We start from the raw sequence: 23,794 nt of genomic DNA on the forward strand, positions 1-23,794 counted from the left end.
CAGAGTTATTTCTTTTTCGCACTAAGGTCACTGGGGATGTAGGAGATGCATCAGGACAACTGTCCTTCCCAAGGCGAGGTATCTGCCCCATGGGATGTTCTCCATCTGGAGAAGAGAGATTGGGAAATGGTCCATGAGGTTCTTATTGACTCACCCTGAAAACATCACCCATCATCCCCTTCCTCTTACAGCTCATTGGCCAGGACCAGAGTGCTCCACCCACCTGCAAAGGGATGTGATGTGTTGCCTGCCATGCGCCAGGAGGGGAGGTTACTCAGATATTGGAAAATACTGGTAATGTCTACCTCTATTTATCTCTCCCTGAATAAAAATGACAGTCTTAATTATAGCAGGTTAATAGGGAGACTCCACACCTGGAAGAACAAGTCCTTCAACTCTATGCTTCTTCTTTAAGAAGGTCTTGGCTGGTCTTGAACCTTGGGAATTTAAATTTTAGAAATCATTCAAGTCCTTTAAAATTTCTGTTGGGACTGCCATAACTCCATCTAAGGAGAATTGACATTTAAAATAGTGAGTTTCCCAATCCATTAATTTAAATCTATTAATAAAAAAAGAAAAAAAAATCCAAAATGTATTCAATTACAACATACCATATGGTTGGTATGTTGTAATTTAATACATTTTTCTATATCGACTTTATATACAGCAACCTTGTGAAACTCTGCTAAATCCTACAAATCATCTGTAGCTTCCCATGACTTTCCCATGTAGGTAATCACATAATCCACAACAATTCTATTTCTTCCTTTTTTCATCCTTGTGTCTTTATTTCTCTTTCTTGCCTTTACCCTTATGGGACAGGTAGATAGTGCTGAACAGGTGTGAACATTTTCACAGGGAACATTTTCAAGGTTTCACTTTAATATATTGGCCATCACAGATTTTATTGCAGATAACCTTCACCAGATTATTTATGTGCCTAGTTTTTAAGAATAAATAGATGTAGAATTTTAGCAAATGCTTTTTCCTGCTTATGTTGAGATGGTACCTGATGTTCATAGACTTCCAATGGGGTTATGTCCTGGTAAATCCATTATAAGTTGAAAATAATGAGTCAAGAATGCATTAATGGATTGGGGATATAGCTCACTTGGTAGAATGCTTGCCTCACATGCACGAGGCCCTGGGTTCTGTCCTCAGCACCACACACACACACACACACACACACACACACATACATACACACACATCATAGCTTAGCGGCACAGAGTAACACACCATGTAGGTGGTTTCCGCTTGTGGTCCCAGGGCTGCCTGGGGCTGTGGCTCACTGCTGCTCTCCAGCATCTTGAGAGAGTATCATACTGCATATTACTACCCCAAGGAAAGATCAAAATGCAAAATTTTAAGTACAGTTTCTACTAAATGTGTATCACATTTACACCATTCTAAAGTAAAAAAAAAAAAAAATCCTAAGTCAAAGCATTCATGTGATTTTGTTCCTTTGGTAAAATGGTGAATGGCACTGATATTTTTTGAAGTGGGGTATCGGGAATGAAACTTAGGGGCACTCGACCACTGAGCCACATACCCAGTCCTATTTTGTATTTCATTTAGAGACAGGGTCTCACTGAGTTGCTTAGTGCCTCACTTTTGTTGAGGCTGGCTGTGAACTCGAGATCCTCCTGCCTCAGCCTCCCGAGCTGCTGGGATTACAGGCGTGTGCCATTGTGCGTGTTGGCACTGGTTTTTTGATGATGAAGCAGCCTTTATACCAGAATTTAAACTAACAGCCTGGAAACAGCCCAATTTGGACATGATGGGCTTGTCTTTTTATATATTGCTCATAATGTATTGACTCATAAGTATTTTGTTTACTCTTTTTGAACTTATATTCACCAGCAAAATTAGCCTGTGGTTTTCTTTCTTATGCTGTTCTTACTAGGCTTTGGTATTACTCTAGCTTCACAAAATAAAATGGGTAGTGTGCTCTCTTATTGTGTTTTCTGAAAGAGTTTGTGTAAGGTTAACATTAAATCTTGAACCGTTAAAGAAAATTTGCTTGAAGCCAACAAACCTCCACATTTTAACAAGTTTATTTTTAACTAAAAATCCATCATTTTAATAGTTATAGGATTATTCGGATTTTCTATTTCTTCTTTTGTTAATTTTGGTCAGTAGGAGTTTGCCTATTTCATCTAATTTTGAAATTTGTTGACAGTTTCTTTGAACATTCTCTCCTACCTTGCTCACATCGGTGACACTAATGATATTCTTCTTTCATTACTAGCATTATCTGTGCTTTCATCACTTCTTGTCTTGATCTGTCTTAGCAGAAGTTTATCAACTTTATCAGTCATTTCACGGAACCCGATTTTGACCGATTAAATCCTGTCCATTCTATTTTTTCTCTTTCTTAATAGTTTTTGCTTTTTTTGCTTGTTTCCTTCCCTAACTCTGGGATATTCTTTTGCTGTTCTTTTTCCTTCTCTTAGGACTCCTAAAACAAGTGAGTTTGCTCAATGCACATTTCATCTTTATATTTTCTGTCTCTGTTTTTCCCCAGGGAAGTCTCTTCTGACGGAGCAAAGTTGGCGAATTCTCCTCCACCTATGTTGGCTTCACTGTCCAAACCATCTGGTGAGTTTTTCATTTTTGTTGTTGGGGTTTAAAATGAAAGGATGCTAGAATTTCTGTTTGTTTCCTTTCTCAAGTGTCTGATGATTTTGTTTCAGCTCATTGCCGAAATCCTGTAAGTCAAGTGCATCCCTGAGCACAGTAGTGTCCCGTCTCTGTGTGAACATTATCCCTTTCATTCATCTTCCCAAGTTGCTGGGAGCAGGAGTGGCTACGAGAGGCAAAGATTCTCCCTTTCAGGCTCCTATAAGACTTCCCACGTTTCTTTTATGACATCGGTTATTTTCTTATCTCATTATTTAGATACTTTCCTCCTCGACAAGTCTAATGGTTTAGGGTTTATCAATGATAAATTCTCTGGCTCGGCCCTCTTTCTGTCTGTCATAGTACCCTTCAGAGTTCTGACGATGATATGGAAACATTATGAATAAGTGAATATCTATCTTCCTTCCTACCTTTCTCTTATGTCTTTTGCCTCTTGATTTCTTCCCTAGCCGCCATTACTGCTGCCTCTGCATGGCTCCCTGTGTTCAAGGCACCTAGGTTTCCTTCCTGTTCCCAAATAAAGAAGGATAATGACCTCAAGGTCACTGCACTTGCTTTTCCTTCTGCCTGGAACATTCCTCCCCCAGTTATCCATCTGTTTTAATCTCTCATCTCGTCCACATCTTGTCTTCGGTGTCACTTCTACATAGAGATCTTCTCTGGCCACCTTTCCCATGACAGTGCTATTCCCTGTCCCCTCTGCCATTCTTTCACCTCACTCTGCCTTATTGTTCCTGTTCATCACTACATAACAATGTATTATAAATGCCTTTGTTTGCTTATTATATGCATCTATCACTAGTTCATAAGTTCTTGGAGGGCAGGGACTTATTTTTTTTGGTTTGCGGGGGTTTTTTGTTTGTTTTGTTGTTGTTGTTTTATTTAATTGATTTTATTTTTTAAATACATGACAGCAGAATGCATTATTCTGTTTGTATATAAAGTATGTTCACACCAATTCATGTCTTCATACATGTACTTTGGATAATGATGTCCATCACATTCCACCATCATTGCTAACCCCCTGCCCCTTCCCTTCCCCTCCCAACCCTCTGTCCTATCTAGAGTTCATTTATTCCTCCCATGCTCTCAGACTCCTTATATCAGAGAAGACATTCGGCATTTGTTTTTTGGGGGATTTTCTAACTTCACTTAGCATTATCTTCTACAATGCCATCCATTTACCTGCAAATGCCATGATTTTATTCTCTTTTATTATTTACCACAATGACCTCTGGTACCTTGAAGTGTGGATGGTTTGCAAATGGTGGACATTTAATGAGTGGATGGATTTTGGATGAATGTAGATGAATATTGGATGGATGGGTGGCTGGATGGAAGGATAGATGGATACTGAGCGGATGGATAGACAGGAGATTGATAGTATATGATGTATGAAAGAAGAAGTGTTAAGCTAGGTCCTGAGATAACTAAACTGTCCTGAGATCATTGATTTATATAAAATTAATTTCTCTCCATCCCTTTACAATTTAAAAAGCTATTATCATCTTTATTTTATTGATGAATGAGCTTTGGCTCAGAGAGATTATGTTAACATTCTCAAGGAGACACAGCTACTGAATGACTGATTTCGATTTAAACATAAGTCTGTGCTATGTTAAACTGCCAGGTCAGCATCACATACCTGACAAATGCCTACTAAGACATGCATATAAAACTAAAACAGGCAGGCAGGGGGCCAACAACTATCCGGAAGGGTAAGGAGAGAACACTGAACCCATGGGGTAGCATCCAGCACTCTCTTACGGGTTGCCGTCCTCTTTTGATCCCTCAAAGGATCAGTTTGATATGAGAATCCCCGAGCCTGCTCCTGCCTTAGTCAGCCTCTCTGGTTGTGGTTTGAAACAGCAGTGTCAGCAGAAAAATGATGACCAGATATATCGAGCAAAGTATCAGAGGGAAAAAAATAAAAAGCCGCTCAGGTGATGCAAGATCATTCAGATGTCAAGCGCCGTGATCACACACATGTTCGTTCATGCTATTAATTTTTTTTAACATTTCTGATAAGCCCAACAGATGGGCTGCTGCCCTCGGAACCTCTCTAGATGAATTGATGTAGGCGTCTACTGCTCAGACTTTCCAAAGCCAAGTTTCTGAGCCAAGTGCAGGGGAGGAAGAGCTTCCAAGAACCCTGGGAGAGAGAGAGAGAAGGACAATCAAAGGACTCCTGGAAGCTGCAGGTACCAGGATCCCATCCTGGAGGTTTGGAAGAGGGAATTAGAACAGCATTCACCTGGACCCTTTGCTGCTTCACTAAAGCTCCATTTAAGAGAAAGCAGGAAGGAAATGCTGAGCTCTCTGGAGAACAGAATGAGGATGCCCTACACAGAGCTAGTCTCCAAGGTCATCTGGAGATGGAAATGGGCTTCATTATGGATTGGGTGATGGGACAGACAAGAGCCTGATTTCAGAGTCAAGCAGAACTTGACTGGAATTTGGGTCAGAGTGGAGTAACCTAGAGATAGTTATTTAATCTGAGTCTTTGACTTTGCCTCTGTAAAATGGGAATTATACTAACTATATCACAGCATTGCTTTAAAGAGTACAGTAATCATGTACTGTCAGTGCCTCGGACTAGGCCCAGCACCTACTAGGTGGTTCCCCGTACTGGGTATGGAAGCTGGTCAGAAATCAGCTCCCTAGTCACCTTAGGATCTTTCCTTTTTGTGGGCACAGACAATGCTTTTCTGTTTCATGGAACAGTGGACCTCAAAATTTGTTTTCATAACGATCATCTGGGTTGCTAATTAAAATCACACCATCCAAGTTTCCATTTCCCAGATATTCTATTTCAGTAAATGATATTAGGGTCCAGAAATCTGTGTTTTTACCAGAATACCCACTACTGTGGACTGAAGGTATGTGTCCTCCCTCCTCAAATTCATATGTTACAATGCTAATGCCCAATGTGATGGTATTAGGAGCCTTTGGTTGGTAATCAGGTCATGAGACCCAATCTCTTGTGCATGGGGAGTGCCTTTATACAAAGTCCCCTTACCCCTTTCACCCTGGGAAGACACATGCGAAGATGGCCATCTATGAATGAGGAAGCTGGCTTTCTCCAGACACAGATTCTGCTGGTGCCTGCTAGTCTCTAGAACGGAAAGAAATTTCTGTTGTTTGTAAGCTCGGTTTAATAGCAGTCCAAATGGACTAAGGCACCTTCCCTAAGTCCTCTCAGGTAATTCTGACTTGAGCAATGCTGTCCTAGGATTTAAGAATACCAACAAAGCCTGGTTGACTCAAATGCAAAGTATTCTTTTAAAGACCAGAATAGAAATGAATACTCCCTCAAACTCTTTTGGGTGTGCCATTTGCATAGTTATAGCACCTTTTCATCAGGTGCAAATGAGACCCAAATGAATCTTTCCTGTGACCCAGGAAGAATGTCTTCTGGTGGTAAGGACTGAAGGCAGAGAGAAGAGTCTGAACAGTATAGGGAAATTAACACCGCCACAAGACACCTGGCTCCTGGCTCCTGCCCAGTAGCCAGCTGTGTGGCACTGGTATGTCACTTTAGCATCTATAGATCTGTTCCCTAGTCTGTAAAATGAGAGTGGTACTCCGTGGGCCCAGGGCAGAGAAGGAGCAGAGAATACCCAGCTTCTCACTCCTTCATCCGGTCTCCAGCTGGCACCGCCATTGGCTGAACCCAGGAGAGTGTTTCTCCTCTATGGAGCACAGTCCCCTCATGTGCAAGACAAGGATCAGAGGCTGGCGTCGTTTTCCCTTCGATTTCTCACTTCTTGGATTCTGTCCCTGCGGGGGTGTGCTGCCCAGTAAGTGAGCATCGCTTTTCAAGCCCACCTCTCTCTACAGCAGCCTCTGTATTAACCAGAAGTCTCTCTGAACTGGCACTTGCAGCTCCTAAAATGCCTGTGTGGCCTCTTCATACTCCCAAAACATTTTCACCAAAGAAGCATAACGTTATGCTTAGAGACCATGTCCTAATGGCACGTAGATCATGGAGTTTTGAAGTCCTGAATAACACGTGCATGGTAGATATAATAGTTATGAAACTTGGGAAAGGTGATGACTATTTTTCTGGTGTTTAACTGAATAAGGGTTAGGTAAAGGTTGGCTAAATTCCCTATAAATACTTACTTCCCTGGACAAGTAAACATAATATTGACTAAAGTTTCCGATAAAAAAAACTTGGTTCAATGCCATTTCTTTTCTCATGAATCTTGGTCATTGTGAAGGCAGTGACCCAGATCTTTACCACCTTAACCTTTGGGACTTTTTTTTTTTTAATTTTAAACTTTTGAATTGAGTCATTAAGTGCTTCTGAGGTACAGGATGGAGAAGGGTAGCCCTGTTAGTTCCAAAGCAAATTTCATTAACAAAGATTTGTGAGTGGAACTGCGTCCAGGCGGATCAGAAGAGTGTGTTCTGGGCTTCTTTCTCCTCAGATCCATTCTCTCCCCTTTCTCCTCTCCTGGCACTCATTTATCTCTCATCTGCTCTTTTTCCTTTCCATCTGATGCCTGAGGCTGCAGGACTTTCTCTGGCTCCCGTGTCCCACCAATCCAGGTAACTCAGGGTTCTCCACCTAGTGAGTGATGAGTAACCAGGGACCACATGAGATCTACCTAGTTTTGTAATCCAACTTGTCATCTAAGGTCAGAATGAGCCATCAGAGATGGTGTGACTCAAAGACCACAGGCACGGGCCTCCCACATTCTCATAAAAAGGTCCCATTCCTCAGATGCCTTCTCTGATTTAAGACTCAGGACTCTCTGAGGGTGGGGCCGGGAATTCTGCTTTCTAACTGTCTTCCCTGGTGATTCTCACACATGTTCACACACACACACACACACACACTCATGGGGATTTATTGAATGAAAAGTGAATGATAGAATGAATGAAGCCACCAGTGAAGATGCTGTCACAGTGTATTTCTCTCTGTTCCTGTTTAGGTTGCTTCCAGTTATTTATTTTAAAAACAATGATGCGATGGTGTGCACTGCCACCTTGTGATGTGATAGTTTCCCAGGGCTCATATCTTGTCACGGATTTGCTGGTCATGGGCATTACGTCTTCCTCTTTCTTAACATTAACAACTCACTCTCCGACATGTTTGCATCAATTCACGCTCCTAAGCTAGCAGTGGGTAAGGATTCCCTCTTCAACGTGTCTTTGCTAATGCTTGTTACCATCAGGCCTTTTCATTTGGCCAGTTTAAATGACCTGGTAGTTTGTGTATTAGTTTGTGCTTCTCTGATTATGGGTGAGGTTGAACATCATTTTTATATATTTATGTATTTATTTAAGTACTGAGGATTGAACCCAAGGGTGCTTAACCACCAGCCCTTCTTAATATTTTATTTAGGGTCTCACTGAGTAGCTAAGTGCCTTGCTAAGTCACTGAGGCCGGCTTTAAACTCTTGATCTTCCTGCCTCAGCCTCCTGAGCCGCAGGGATTACAGGAATGTACTACCACCTGCCTGGCTGTTTTTATGTGTTTAATGATGCTTAGTCTTTTTTTTTTTTTAGATTTCTTTTTTAGTTGTAGTTGGACACAATACCTTTATTCAATTTATTTTTCCATGTGGTGCTGAGGACTGAACCTGGTGCCTCATGTATACTAGGCAAGCACTCTACCACTGAACCACAACCCCAGCCCCACGATGCTTATTCTTATTGATTTTTCTCTTGTGCTTTTTCCTTTAGCAGTGAATTTGCATCATAAGAATATATTTCTTTCAACCTGGGACTTAAACCAATTAAGCTATTTTTATTTGAATGAAAGAAAATTGTGCAAATGTGTGCTTTCTGAATTTTGCTGGCATAAAAGTGGTTGCTCAGTCCTAGAAGACACAGTGGTATTTTGCAAACTGAAATGCAGATGGATGATCCTTAGAAAGGTCCTGATGTACCCCTGGAGATGCAAGGCCACACCTGCAAGTCAGGGGAACCCACCTGAAAGTCAGGGGAGCCCACCCAGCCCACTGTCTCTTCTCTTCTGGGTTCTGAGGCCGGATCTACCTGTTTTTTCTGAGTTTCTATGTGCTTTTCTTCCTCTGGCTCTTCTTGGCGCTTACTTCATGACGGAGAGTCTTTGCCTCTCCTTCAGTCATGAGGTCTCTTGGGAGTTACTGGTAGTTACCCTTGGAAGCCACAAACATGGGGAAGTTACAAAGAGATGGCAAGTCCTTAGCCAATGGTATCATCAGAGACAAAGAAACACAACAAAGGAACTAGACACGCGTTGCCCAGGTCTCCCGGGGTCCCTTTCACTGGGGCTTTGGTCACACTTGTGAAAGTAATCAGTTCCCATCCCCCCCCCTGCCCTCTGTGGATTCCCAGATCTTGAGTTTATCGTTCTTCTCTGTTATAAGGGAGCCTGTCCTCTGGCTCAAACCAGACACAAGAGTGGGAGTTATCAGCCCTCACAGGGAGACCAGGCTGGGATGTTTTCTGGCAGAGCCTTCTGGCTTGGTTTTTCCTATTCCTGTCTTGCGGTGACCACAAGGGGAGTATAGTTTCTAAATGCAGTCCTCCCTTTCCACTATGACCTGTCCACCATCCTCCTAATGACTTGCTTTTCCTCAGGACCAGCCAAGAGCAGTGATGCTGTGGACAGAATAGAAAAGAGAGGCAGAGAAGACAGGTCTTCGGGGCCGAGCTCTGGGCAGCTCCATAGGAGAGGTGGAAGTGCAGGAGGGGGCAGCTGAGAGTCCTCAGGTCTTTGTGGAACAGTCTCTGGGTGGACTGTGATATAGCTGAGAAAGGCCTCCCTGTGGCTGAGGATCTTTTCTGCAGATCTCCTCCCTCCCCCACCACTGGGACTTTTTGCCCTGAAAAGCTATGGCTAACTGAGCTAAGTTTGTGTGGTTGGTCTTCTAATTCAGTCACTCAGCAAATATTTATTGAGTTCCTCTTATTGGCCAGATTCTGCACTGGATGGCATGAATGGGACCGGGGCGGTAGGTAGAAATAATACAGAGGAAACTTGTCTTCATTCCTGCTGTCATGTAGCAGGACATTAAGTGAGAAAGATGGACAAGCAAACTTGGATCCCTGCAGACGTAAATGTCCGGAACAGGATACGCTATGGGGGGATGAGGAGGGCAGGGAAAGTCAGCCTTGGATGCTCTAAGACAAGACAGCAGGCTGGATGGTCAGAGGCAACAGGGGCCAGAGGAAGCCCAGAGTATAGGGGTGGAGGGTTCATGATCAAATATTTTCCCTCTATTGAAAGTTTATCTAGAGCTGAGAAATAAAGTAGGTAAATGATCAAATATGGTACAAAGTGCTGGATAAAATGTTCTTCCTGTTTCTCTTTTCCTTTCTTCTTTCTCTTAAAAATTTTTCTTCTTTTTGCTTCCTACATGCTTTTCTGTGTCTAACTGGATTCCACCCCACCTCTCTTAGAGCAGGAGTTGAGCCAATGTGTTCTGTAAAGGTGTCAATATTTTCGGCTTCGCAGGCCAAAGTGTCCCTCCTACTGAATCCTGCTGTGGTACATGAGCAGCCACAGAGAATACATAAAACTTCATTGGCTTTGCTCTGATATAACTTCAGCTGTGGGTACTGAAATCTGAATTTCATATAATTTTCACATTTGCTAATATTATTCCTGTTTTGATTTTCTTTCCAATCTCTTAAACATGTTTAAACAACAAAAACAAGAACAAAAATAAAACAACACACACACACACGTACACAAAACATTCTTAGATCACTGGTTGTACAAAAGCAGACAGCAATTGGATTTTTGTCCAAAGGCTGTGGTTTGCTGGTCCCCAAGTTACAGCAATAGTTTTTAAATTTTGAGGTTGGCAACCAAGACTCTGAGAATGCACGGAAAGCTGCACATTCATTCACTCATCCTACAGATGTTTTTGAGGTTTCCTTGCGCTCCAGGTGTTCTGGTTTGCTGCTGGAGCTACCTGAACAACACCAAGTCCTGCCCTCAGGGAGCTTGCATTCTATACACTAAATAAAGAGCCAGCAAAGTGAGTCACATTATGATGGGGTGCTGTGGGGAGGTGGGACTGGGAAGCTGGTGAGGTGGATTCAGCCTGAAAAGTCAGGGCAGGCTTCAGGGACAGTGACCCCTGGGACTAGATCCTGGAATGTGAATAGAGGGCAGGGGCAAGCTGGAGGTGTGCAGAGGGAATAGCAAGGGTGAAGGCCTCCTTCCTGAGCACCAGGACCCAGGACTGGACCCAAGGAGAAGGTGACGGAAGCAGGCAGGGTCTCCTGCATCCTGATAAAGGTTTGTCCCCCATTAAAAGCAATGAAACAAGCAGGAAGTGAGTAAAGAGGTTTCCAGCGAAAATATCAAGGTCTGAGTCACTTTGGCTGAGTATAGAAACCCGTCTCCAGAAAAATGCATGTAGATACGTGCCCCCAATCATTTTTCTTATGGTTGGTATTTTTTTACCTGTTCTTTTTATTTATACATGATAGTAGAATGTATTTTGGCAGATTATATATATGTAGAGTGTGACTTATTCTATTTAGGATCCTATTCTTGTGGTTGTACTTGACGTGGAGTTACCTTGGTCATATATACAAATACAAGGCCAAGAAAGTTATGACCGATTAATTCTATTGTCTTTCCTATTCTCCTCCCTCTCCCTTCCCTTCGTTTCCCTTTGTCTAATCCAATGGTTTTCTATTATTCCCCTTCCTGACCTTCCTTGTTTTGGGTTAGTGTCCACAAATCAGAGAGAACATTTGGCCTTTGGTGTTTGGGGATTGGCTTATTTCACTTAGCATGATTGTCTCTAGTTCCATTCATTTACTAGCAAATACATCATTTCATTCTTCTTTATGGCTGAGTAATATTCTATTGTGTATATACACCATGTTTTCTTTATCCATTCATCTGTTGAAGAGCACCTAGGTTGGTTCCATTGCTTAGCTATTGTTAGTTGAGCTGCTATAAACACGGATGTGGCTGCGTCACATGTTTGTGGTGGGACTGTAAATTGGTGCAACCACTCTGGAAAGCAGTATGGAGATTCCTTAGAAACTTGGAATGAAACCACCATTTGACCCAGTTATCCCACTCCTCGATTTATACCCCAAGGATTTAAAAACAGCTTATTGGTTGGTAGTTTTAAGGATTCCTTGGTTTCCCTGAAAGTCCCTCACTGGAAGACCAAACTTCCTTGAGTTACAGAAAGTAAAAGACAGAAGAGCCCACACTGAGAGGAAATGGTCTTTGTGTCCCCTGGACAGTTCTGGATGATGCTTGCTTGGTTAGTCAGCTGCTTCCTCTGTAGAGTGGCCCAGCTGGGCGGGGCTTGTAGGAGGGGTGGGAAGTGATTCCTTCAGACTTAGGAGCCTCTGTAAATGGAGCTCTAATCTGATGGAAGCCGCTCAGGGTCAGGTCTGTGCAGAAAGCTCTTGGGAGTGGGGTATCTCTCCCAGGTCCCTGTAGTTATTCCCATACCCCCAAAACAGACATAGGAACCAGCTCCTGTACACATGGGTCCTTGGTGCCGATCCCAGCAACCTCTGCCAATCAGCACAGTGCCAAACCTCTCGGCCTTATATCAGATGGTGCTTGTGACCAGGGGCTGTGCCTCAGGTGTCCCCTCTCTTGTGGTGAGAACTGGACCCTGACTCAGGTTCTCCTGCTCCAACCCAGTGGCCACCTGGGGAGCTCGGGGGAGGCTGGGAAACTTTCAAAGAGCAGTTAATCACTAACTTGCTGCAGATAAGAGAATGAAACAATTGAGAAAATGCCCAACCCAGAGCTTAGTGCTTCCCTGCCCGCACATGCCAGGACCTGGCCCGCCCAGGGAAGCCTGGGATCACACTGAGATTGTTCGCTAGAGAGAGCGACCTGCAGTCTCTGGGGGGCTGATGGCCGCCGCTGTCCTTTTACCTCTCTGGCCATTTCTTTCAACCAAGTCTCGACTCCCAGGATGAACAGGGGCAGTTGCTTAGGCTGCTGAGACAGTTGCCCCTCATCTGTAAAAGTCAGGTACTGGAATTCAGCTTTCTCTATTTACTACTGCAGCTCTGTGTGGGACACAGAGAGCCCAGATAAATCAGACAGGGGGCCTGCCCGCACTGGGTTACAGTGGGAAGAAGCAGAGACAGATAGAAGGCCTACAGGATAAGATGGTGGAGTAGACAGGCTGAGATCAAAGGAGAAGGGTTCAGTCCTACCTGGGCAGGTCAGGAAAGGGGCACCCAGCAGGTCATAATCACAGGGCTGCCAGGGTCAGGCTTTAGCCTAGGAGGTGCCTGTACGTTATCTCCAATCCCACAACCCCCCTGCCTGGGAGGTATTAACCCCACTTTACCAGGAAAGAATCTGGTGGCTTGTTCAAGGCTACCCAGGTCCTAGTGCTGAAATCCAGCCCAGGTCTTTCTGACCTTAAAACCACCCAGCTTCCCTTCCCCTCTCCCATGGCTGCAGTTCTCAGTGGAGGGTGTTCCCTTCAGCCAAGACTTGGATTCTGGAGAAAACAAAAGTACTTGCCTTCCATTCAAGCTGCTGACAGCCATTCATGCCTGGGTATGAATGATGGTCAGTGGCGGAAGGCTGCTGGGGAGGCGGTGGGGAGGACAATTGGGGGGCGGGGGTGCTGAGAGCAGAGAGAAAACGGAAAAAAAAAAGAATCCACATGAGGCACCTGGTTCTCAATTTTTCTGAAGACCTCGACACCCTGATAACCCCAAAGGACTTGTAATTTATGACTTCTGAGAACTCCCCTTAAGTGCGCCTACCTTCTTTCTGATGGTATCTGCAGGACTTGGCAGAGTTACCTCCTGTCTCTTCAGGATCTTGGAGATAAAAACTGCCTCCTGAAAGCTCTGAGAAGCTTTTAGGAAAAATTGACAAAAAGATTGCCAGCTGGAATTCTGCCTCTGCTGCTCTGCTCATGGTGGCAGGCAGCTGCCGCGTGGGGCACCCTGGGCTCTGTTGGCCATCCTGTTGGCATTTTTGGGGGGGAGGGGGTACGGGCTGTTCAAGGATGGTTTGAACCAAGACTAGCTAGATTCTAGAGAAGAATGGCACGTACCTCCTGGGCAGAGGTCCAGGACAGGGCAAGAAGGCTGCCTTACCATTTAGATAAGGAAGCCTCTCTTTCTGCCTCTAATAACAGTCAAATTTCAAATTCACATGTGCAAGTGAAACCAGGCAAAGTGCTCCATAGATCTTAACTCACTAATCCTGCACAGCAAGTTTAAGCAAAATGCTCAAGCCCACATGGCAAGAGAGGAGAGTTGGATTTTGAATCCACACACGTTGGCCCCGGGGTGCTGTACACGGTTCAGATGACGGTCTGGGACCAGGTATGGACCACTGGAAGCCTGCAAGCGATGCGGAATTCCCAGCCTGCCCCAAACTCCCTGAATCAGCATTTTTATTTTATCACGATCCTTTGGTGATGGATGGCCGTCACAGTTTGAGAAGCACTGCCACCTCCCCCCTCCCATTGCATGACACTGCTCAACTCGGGAGATAGTGCATTTTGTGCCCAAGCTATTGTGTTCATTCAATCAGCCAAATATCCCCAAGCTCCAGACATTGTGCTGGGCAGGTGACAGAGGCAAAGACAACTGTCTTCATGAGACTTCTGGCTGTGCCCTCCAGGAAGGCAGTGTGGGGAATGGGGCAAGGTGGTGCCAGCCAGGATGCTTGGATCCAAATCCTAGTGCCACCACTCTCTGGCTGTGAGAAGGAAGCTGAGTCATTGCATCTTCCTGGGTCTCGGGTTCCTCACCTGTGAAACAAAGCAGGTGATCCAGCAGCTGCCCAGCACACAATGTGTTCCTTGAGCACGGTGGGCACCCAACAGGCATTCAAGGGGATCTGATGAAATAGAGGACCACTTAATAAGTGACCTGATCATCCTCCACAAGAAGCCCCCCCTCCATTTCCAAGAGGAAAAAGGAAGCATGCTGGGGTGGGGGAGACAGAGGAGAATCTCTTCTGAAGGAGTGGGGCTTTCCCAGACCTCTTAATTATGGCACTGTTTTCCTCTGTCTGCTCAGTTTATTTTTCTTGGTAAACATCTGCCTTACATCTGTGGGTCACTCAGCAATTTGGCCATGCCTCCAGAAAGGGTTAAAATCAGAGAAGGATGGAGTGGGTGGTGGGAATGATCTAGAATCTTGGCCTCCAACCCTAGGACCTCATGTGATAAAGGGAAAGAGGGTAAATAAGATCTGGACATCGAGGATGGTTTTGTCTCCTCTTCCTTCTCGCTTTCCTCCTTCCTCTTCTCTTATCTCCAAACTACTTTGACCTCTCTGGTGACCAAGATCAATCCAATTGTACATCCATCATGATGAGTATGTTCTTTGTTCTTGCTCCAAGCAGGTCCCTGCACTATGTGCTTTTGTTCCATGTTATCATTGAATCTTTCAAACAATCTGATGGGGTGTAGTCACCATTGTTACCCCCACTTTACAGCTGAGACACTGAGGCTCAGAGCGGTGAGGCGCCTGAGGCCATTCAACCACTTCCTTGTGATGGAACCAGGATATGAATCCAGGTTTGTTCAATTCCATAGCCAATGTACTAAGCCACTGCACTCACCACCTTGATGACGGTGGACTGTCACTTGGCCAAGGAGTAAGTCTATTGAGAAAGCAACTCCAACCAAGACCATAACAATAAGGCTAACATCTTGCTCCCTGCCGCAGTCTGGCTGGGCACAAATCAAGAGCCACTGAAGCAGGAACAAACTTTATTTCCGAACTCCCGCAAACCATACGCATGCGGCCTTCTCCCGGGACACACCACACCAACCGGAAATCCCTCCTCCGGAACTTCCCCAACCAATGCGAATCCTCCAGGAATCCCCACCTCCAAAGCAGCAGGCTGAGGGGGACAGCAGGGGTCTAATATACAATTGAATACACAGCTTAACATAACCATCATCATCTCAATGGCTTGCTGGCGTCACCTCTCAACCACTCGTTCTGGCAAAAATGCCATGCGTCATCCAACTGGGCTGTGGCCCTCAACAGCTCCCCAAGGGGGACAAAACACAGCTTTCCTGGCCCACCTCTAAGTGACTATGACTCTGTCATAGTCAGCAAGCCATTTTGGTATTTTGTTAAAGCCCCCAGGTGACTGGAGCTGAGTCTGCAGGGGACCCATCACCTTGGAGAGAACTGGGCTCCATGGGACTGGTCATTTCCTCTTTCCCAGTAGAAGGCCACTAGCTCCTGAGAATGAAGAGTCATTAACTTTGAGGGAGCTTCCTGTGAGTGATCTTTGCCCTCTGTGAAAGTGTGGAGATCAAGATAAGGGAGAAAAAGTGTGGGCAGCAGGAGGTTGGGCTCCACTTAGCTCTGAGGCTTCCCTCCTGGAGCAGGTACATTGAACCCTGAGTCCAGGGGTGGCAGGGGGAGGGAGGGTGACAGGTGTGGGATTAATTAAAGCATTAAGCAGTGAACCTTTGGGTCATCCTGCTGTGGTTCCTTAAAGCCCAAACTTTAGTTTGTCTGGTCTTCAGAGTTGCTCTTGGTGACTCCTAGCCTCACCACCCTGCTAAGCATTTCGGGTTTTGCTATGTGTACTATCTGTTCTATTAGCCTCACAAGTCTTTTTTTTTTAAATTCAAATATTAAAGTTCTAATGTTCTATAGCACAGTCGGGTGATGACAGTTCATGAGAATTCATTACACATGTCAAAATGAACCAGAAGAGAGGAGTCTGAAGGTCCCCAACACCAAGAAATGATAAATATTTCTTTTTTTTCACAAAAAATTAGGAATACTAATCACCCTGATTTGATCATTACACCTTGGACACATGTATTAAACTATCTACTCCATAAATATGCACGATTATTTTATGTCAATAAAAAAAAAGAATTTGCATGCATTTACAAAGTGACCATATCACTATCTCCAAAGGGAACTGAGGCTCACTGGCCCTACATGGACATGGACTGTTAACGAACAGGATAAAGCCCGACAATGGAATTAATCTTCCATTGATCCTGCAGCTTGAGCTTTGGTGGAAAGGAGTTGTCAGAACGCTTGAGCCCTCCTTTGAGGTCTCTGAAGGACTGAAAAGTCATTGAAAATGGTACACATTTCTCACTCTATGACTCAATACTGTTTAACTTCAGGTCCACGGATATTCACTCACAGATACTAATAAATTCCACAGCAACAGATTGTAAGCTCCAGGGTGGCAAGGCATTTTTTTCTGTATTTTTGTAAAGATATGATGGCTCACTGCTATATTCCCAGACCCTGGATGGGTGCCTGTAAGGCAGCAGGTGCCTACGTGTATGTGGGAGATGTGGATCATGGGGCATATGGGTCTGACTATCCCATCTCTTATTTTCTTTGCAGACTGAGAAGCTAAATTTAAAACAGGAGGAGTGTCCAACTGCCCATCAAATGTCTTGGTCACTGCATTGGAACTCAGCCACTCAACTTAGGTCTAAGAATTCTACAGCCTGTTCTAGCCTCGGCTTCTTCTCCATCCTTGGATGTACAGGCTACCATGCTGTTGGAGGATCAGAAGAAATCATGGATGGGCAAGCACCCTAAATGCCCTGTGCACTTAGAAAAAGGTTGAATTGATTGTACACAGCACAGGAAATGCCTGATTTTGTTCCCATGACATTGTGCATGCTTCAGCTGCTCTGAGAGTTCCTCCAAAGCCTGACCCTAGAACATTTTCTTTGCCTACTTTTAAAAGCACACCTGCTTGCCGCTCTTATCATGGAGGGATCACTCTGACATTGTTGAGAACAGATTTTGTGTTCCACTTCTATTGGGAAGGCAGACCCAGGAGGCTCTGTTTATTTTTAGCAGAACCATTATTAAACTGCTACTAATATTAACATCAATACTACTCCTACTAATAATACGAGGAAACACCCACTTTTGTGTGATTGAGCCAGGTTGCCCGGAGGCAGCGGAATGGATTCATTGACCTTTTGAGTCTGATCTCAGCCCTTTGGTTCTATTACCACCTTGTAAACCTGAGGGTGTTTTGTATTTACCCCTAAGGAGTTGTGGTTAGAATCTGCTAAAAATATCTCATGATGCACCTCCCAATGGTCATCGCCCTTTATAACATACCTGTTGTTCAAGGCTTAAAGTTTCCTGGGTGGTGACAGAGAAGAACTGGCTGGAGGAAGGCTGTGGAATTTAAGTGACACTTGCCAAGCTGGTGAGGCTAAGTGCCATTCCAAAGTCTGATTCCTGCCGTCTGCCGTGGGGTTACTTCCATACCGTGCCATTCCCCATTCATTAAACACATAGTTACAGATTCCTAGAACGAGCCAGCCATGGTGCTAATCTAGCCAGGAAGAGAGACAAGCAAACACCCACAATGCAATGTGGCAAGTGCTAGGGGGCGGAGAATCAAGAAGAGGGAAGGCGACGATTCAGCTGGGGACTGATTGGTGTCAAGAGATCCTATCAGGAAAGGCTCCCTGAAGGAAGAGTGTTTGGGTTGAGATGAGAAGGATGAGTATCAGATAGACAGGGGGAGAAGGATTAATTGTGCTCTGGGTATGGACAGCATATGCAATGGTTTGGTGGCAGGCAGGGACAATGACCTGCCCATTTGGGTTACTGTGATATTATGAAATAAATAGCTTCATCCAGTTTCCTGGCATACAATTCTTAAAGTCCTTGGTATCTCCAAAGGGATGAATGTCTACAAGGACACTAATGGGTTGACTGATGGCTGGCCACTTCTAGTAGCCTTTAGGATGCAGGCTGGTCCATGGGAAAACCAACCATACACTCAAAGGATTTGCCCATACCTCTGAGGCGAGGAGGGAATTGGAAGTTGGCCTGGTCACCAGTGGCTGATGATTTAATCAGTCATGCTTAAGTAATGAAGCCTCCATAAAACCCCCAAAAGGACAGAGTCCTGGGGATTCCAGGAAGGTGAACAAGAACTCACTCACATACCTGGAGAGTAGTGTATCCCAACTCCATGAAGATGCTTAAAACCCTTCCACAACTTTTCCTGTATAGCTCTTCATCTGGCTGTTCATTTTTATCCTGTTAAATATCTTTTCTAATAAACTCGTAAACCTAAGTAAGCTCTTTTTTCTCTATGAGTTCTGTAAGCTACTCTAGCAAATTAGTCAAACCTCAAGGAGGGATTTAGGGATCCCAGGTGGTCAGTGTCAGGATTCACTAGAGGACACCCAGCTGGTATGTCCACTATAACATTGTTGACTTGGTGTGTGGTGAAACCCATGCCTTTGGCCACAGAAGGATTCCATGTTGTCAGTGTATAGTAGGAGAAACTGAATTTGTTTCATCTACACAGACACTAAAAGGAGGCATTATGTGGAAAGCCAGGTGAGAAATACCTGGAGAGGAGGCTGGGGAAATAAGCAGATGCCAGACCACAAAGGTTCTCCTGAATTGTGTTTTAGAGGCTGGGCTCCATTCCATAGGGCATGGGAGTCATTAGTAATCAGAGGAATATTTTGAAGTCCTCTGAGATCTCCTCTCTTCTACCTGTGGCTAAGGGGACAGCTCCATGAGACACTCTTGGGCAGAAATTCATGTGCCATACTTAGGACAGGATTGGGGTTTAGGCTTAGCTCACATACAGCTTACAGCAAGATGGTGACAAATAACTCATTTCTAAACAACATAGCTGACATGAGAAGGTGACACGTTAGAGTCTTGCTTCCCTGCTTTGCTGATGGCCTACAGATTTAATTAAAGAACAGGATGCCAAGCCTCTGGTGCCTTCCCAACCCTTCCTATTCTCTCTTCTCTACCACGCCCTTGACCTCCCCTTATCTCTCCACTCTTCTTCCTTCCACCTTCAGCATTGGTAGCTATGCCCAAGAATTCTGGTTTACATTTGTGCCAGAGAGAGATATAGGATTTTGGTCATGGAAGAAAATATTGCAAGTATCAGCTGAGGCAAGGGCTGAAAAGTTTCCTGGTACCGGAGATGGACCCCCTGGGTGTCCAGTCCTGGCTCCACCAGGCACCAGCCAAATGACATGGGACAGGACCCCCTTTTCTCTGAGTCTTTCTCTCTGAGCCTCTGCTTCCTCAACTCTAAATGGGGAAGTCTCATGGGGATGATATGAGATTTTTATGAGGTTTTATTTGTGAAATTGCTTTTTGAGCTGCAATTTTAGGTTCAATACATGTTTGTTTTGGATTTTGCATTGTTTTTCTGAAGAAATCTACCACCAAGTTAGCGAGGAAAGAAATTGAGAGAACTATTGTGTTGGGATTTTTTTTTTTTTTGTCATGTGAATATTCATGTCATAAAATCAAAACAAAGAATGCAAACTCTGTCCCCCCCCAATGCTAGATCCCACCTGCTAGGAGCAAATATTAATTGTTTGTTGCATATGCTTCTAGACAGGCATGAAATATGTGTATTTTTTAAGGAAATATATCCATAAGCTGTTCTTTTTAGTTTATTTTTCTTTCCATGGACATCTTTCAATATCATGGCATGTAAACCTGTCTTCTTGATATTACTTCATGGTATAGATGGACCATGATTTACTTAAGCCTTCTCCTATTGACAAACACTGAATTTATTTTCAACTTCTTTTCACATATTTTGTGACCTTTTTGTGCATATACCTATGGGAGAAATTTCTAGAAATGGAGTTGCTAAGTCAAAGGAGCTGAACATTTTACACTGTGATAGTTAAAACCAAATTGCTCTCCAAAAGATTGTGCAAAAATACCCTTTCACAAGCAAAGTGCCTGCCTCCCTGTCCTGACCCAACCATGGGGATTACCAGTTCTGTTGTGGTTTTTGAAACCACAGAGTCTTTCTCCTCCTTTGACTGGCTATTTGGACGCTGACCAACCCCACCTCACTGCTCCTCTGCCTGACCAGCCTGGTCCTCCATGACACCAGTATGGGCATCTGAGAAATGGTTTCCCAATCAATGGTTGGAAGCAGGCCACAGGGTGTTTGGAAAGCTGGCTTTAAAGATTAAATAGAACATCCACATTTCCAAAGGTAATGTTCAGAAGCAATGGGGTAATGTACTTTAAGCACACAGCATTGTATCTGATACAGGAAGTGATCATTATTGATTCTCTTATTATGAAAGGTTCTGACACTCAGATCTTGGTTTGGGTTGAAGGGATGGCAGGTATGAGGAGGCTGAGGTGGGAGTTTTAAGAAGTCTTTGTCATTGTTGAGCTGTAGCCAGATTCAAGTCCTGGTCACATGACTAGGTGTTAGGGGCCTTTGGTGTGGCATAATGCAAAATACCTGGTAACCAAATAGCAATTCCATGGAAAAAGCCCGTGACCTGGTGTTGTGAGCAGGTGAGGGAGTGGACACTGGGAAGGGGGACGGCCAGAGGGCAGAAGGTGAGAAGGGGCCTCTGCAGCCTCTGAAATCTAAACCAATGGGCCACTGGAAAGTTCTGAGGCCCAATTACTGACAACACAGGCCCCACCCGTGACATGTCTGGGATACTCCAAGAGTTAGGAACCTGAGACTGGGCTTGGTCCCCAGCCCAACTGGCTCCATTTGAAAACCATCGTTACAAGGTCTGGGTGTCAAGCCAAAAGGACCATGGGGAGAAGGTGGTGAACGGAAACTGCGTGGCCACGTGCTGGGGAAAGAGGAGGCAGAACTCAGGATCAAGAGATAAAATAAACGACCAAGTAGCCCTTCACATGCATTATCTAATTTTGCCCCCTTAAGAACCCCTTAAGAGTGAGTGCTGCGAGGATCTGCACTTTAAAGAGGAGGAAGCTTCTGCTATAGTGAAATCAAGTCACTTGGCCAGTGTCATCCAGCCACAGGGGCCTAACCAAAACACAAATGTAGGCCCAACTGACTCCAAACCAAAATGGTGCATATGGCTTCTAGTTCAGCATGGAGGTTCAATTTGGAGGTTGAGGAAGGCATCATCCACTGCTGCGTAGGGGGGCGGTAGGTTTTCATTTTATATGTTGCTGGAAAATGAGTTATTTCTACCCTGTTGCAGGATGACATGAAGAACGAGGACTTCCACTGTGTCACTGACATTGTACAGCTGTGTATATTTGACAGGTCTCTCACACTCCCCATCCTATGTCCTCTCCCCACCTTTTTGAGAATATTGGGCTAGAGGGGGCCATGGAGGGAAAGGCAAGGAGCTTATGCAGTGTGGTAGGAGCAACGGGGGAGGCTTTTTGTTTTTAAGATCTAGTTGGGTCCCCAGTGCCTTGGTGGAGACTCTAGACCTCCTCGAAGTCTTTGAGGTTCTGATTTATTACCTTATAAACTAGACTGCCCTTGGCCTTAGTGTCGCTGCTCCAGCCTGTAATTATCTTTGCCACAAGTGGAGGCCTGGCTTTGTTCTGCAGTTAGATGCTCCTTTCTCGGTCCCTTTGGGTTCCTGAGTCACTCTCAAGCTCCCCTGTGCTTATCCAAACTGGTGAGTCATTTGCCATCATGTTGGAGGGCGATGCAGTTCCATTGGGAAGGAGGAGGTGCTGCCATGGAGAGGGTGCTCCCCAGAAGGGCCCCCCCACCTTCTTTGTAAAGAACAGTGGATAAGAATTGGGCCGCAGAGGATGCTGTGGCAGCAGACCAGTAAGCTGGGCTCACCCACTCACTCATGCTGTCTGATAGGTTCATAGTGCAGGTTCCAAGAGAGTGCACATGGATAAAGAGCAAGGATCTTGGCTCAGTCTTTGCTCTGCCACTTGACCAGAGGGATGACCTTGACCCAATCTTTAACTTCTCTGAACTTGGATTTTCTCAAATGGGATAAAAATAGTAACTGCATCACAGGACTTTTAAGAGGACTTGATAAAAGATGCAGGTGTAGTGCTCAGCAAACCATAAGCACTGAGAGTGAGGTGGTGGTGGTGGTGGTGGTGATGATGATGGGACCAAATTATACCCATTTTACAGATGGGAGAACTGAGCCTCAAGTTGTCCAGAGTGACATAGATGGTAAGTAGTAGACTTGGGAAGAGAATCCCAGTCTGTTTCCAAGTCAGAAACCCTTTCCTTTATCATACAGGAATGAGTCTGTATGTGGGTTTGTTGTGGACTGAGACACCATCTCAAACTACAATGGTAGGTTGTCCCAGAGGGGGTTCTACATTTTTCTCCTCAGTCTGAAGCTGGAGAGCAAGATAAAGGAGCCTGTAAATATTTACTCAGGGTTCCGGGAAACCCATCAGGGTTGCAGGCTAAGCCATCTCCCAGCAAGCAAGGGCTTGCCTGTTAATTCTCCTTCTTTCCAAGACTGATCAAATTGCTCAGTACATAGTAAAATGCCAATTTCCTTTTTCTTGGAGGGGAGAAAAGCTCTCAGCCCCTGCTGGGGAGAGGCTATTGCTTATGCACTGTTAGGTGGTAGCTAGGGGCAGAGGCTCTGAGGTCAAGCAGAACTGGTTTTCATCTGTCCTTCCCAGCAGTGTGACCTTGGGCAAGTTACTTAATTTCCCAGCCCCAGTTTCCTCATCCTTCAAAGAGGGGATTGTGGTGTTACATTATGGGGACTTTAGTTTCTGGCATAGAGTGAGCCCCTACTAGAAAAAAATGACAGAGTGGGATAGATTGAGGATTTGGTTTACAAGTACTTTGCAAGAAGGTCTCTTGGTGTCTGCTATTCAGAGACCCCTGGTGAGACCATGCCTTTTGTGGGTGATACTACTGTGCGTAGGCACCAAGACCCCAGCTCCTTGGCACATCAGCCTCTAAAGAAAGAGGTGCCTGCCTGGCCAGCGTTAACCAGTTCATAGGTTCTTTGATGCAGCCACAATATTCCCTTTTTACACTGCTCTCAGCCCATCTCCAGAGGTGCTAATCATTGCAGCCATTGACTTCACACTGGTGATCCCCTAAACATACATCATTCCTTATTCTTAGCAGCATTCCTGGGGGGAATCTCCACTTACAGATATCTCCACTTATAGATAATAGGGGCTCAGAGATATGGGGGAACTGCCCAAGGACATAGAGCCGTTGGAGCATGTCTGTGTGATATTTTTTTCTGGTTTGCATGAAAGCATAGCATTTCCTCGGATGTGGGGCATTTAGTGTTAAGACGGGAAAGGTCTTGTATGATTTGGCTTGGGAAGCTGAGACTTGGCAGTAGTTCTGGAAAAGGAATGGAGGTGGAAAAGAGAAGAGGAGATACAGAGAGGGGAATGGCAGGGTGAGATGGCTCTGAACTGTTATTGCAAAGACATCTGGGGCTTCTCCCAATCC

The 23,794-nt window shown here is 44.8% G+C and overlaps 1 long non-coding RNA gene across 1 annotated transcript; it reads left to right on the top strand.

The window, feature by feature from the left end:
- The first annotated feature begins 200 nt into the window (after positions 1-200).
- Positions 201-18,662, top strand: LOC125611976. The gene is made up of 3 exons (XR_007342212.1): positions 201-294; positions 2,528-2,601; positions 16,957-18,662. It is a non-coding gene; the product is annotated as an uncharacterized LOC125611976 (long non-coding RNA).
- The last annotated feature ends 5,132 nt before the right edge of the window (positions 18,663-23,794 follow it).

Source organism: Marmota marmota, unplaced genomic scaffold (genome assembly GCF_001458135.2).
Source record: "Marmota marmota marmota unplaced genomic scaffold, marMar, whole genome shotgun sequence".
Taxonomy (NCBI): Eukaryota; Metazoa; Chordata; class Mammalia; order Rodentia; family Sciuridae; genus Marmota; species Marmota marmota.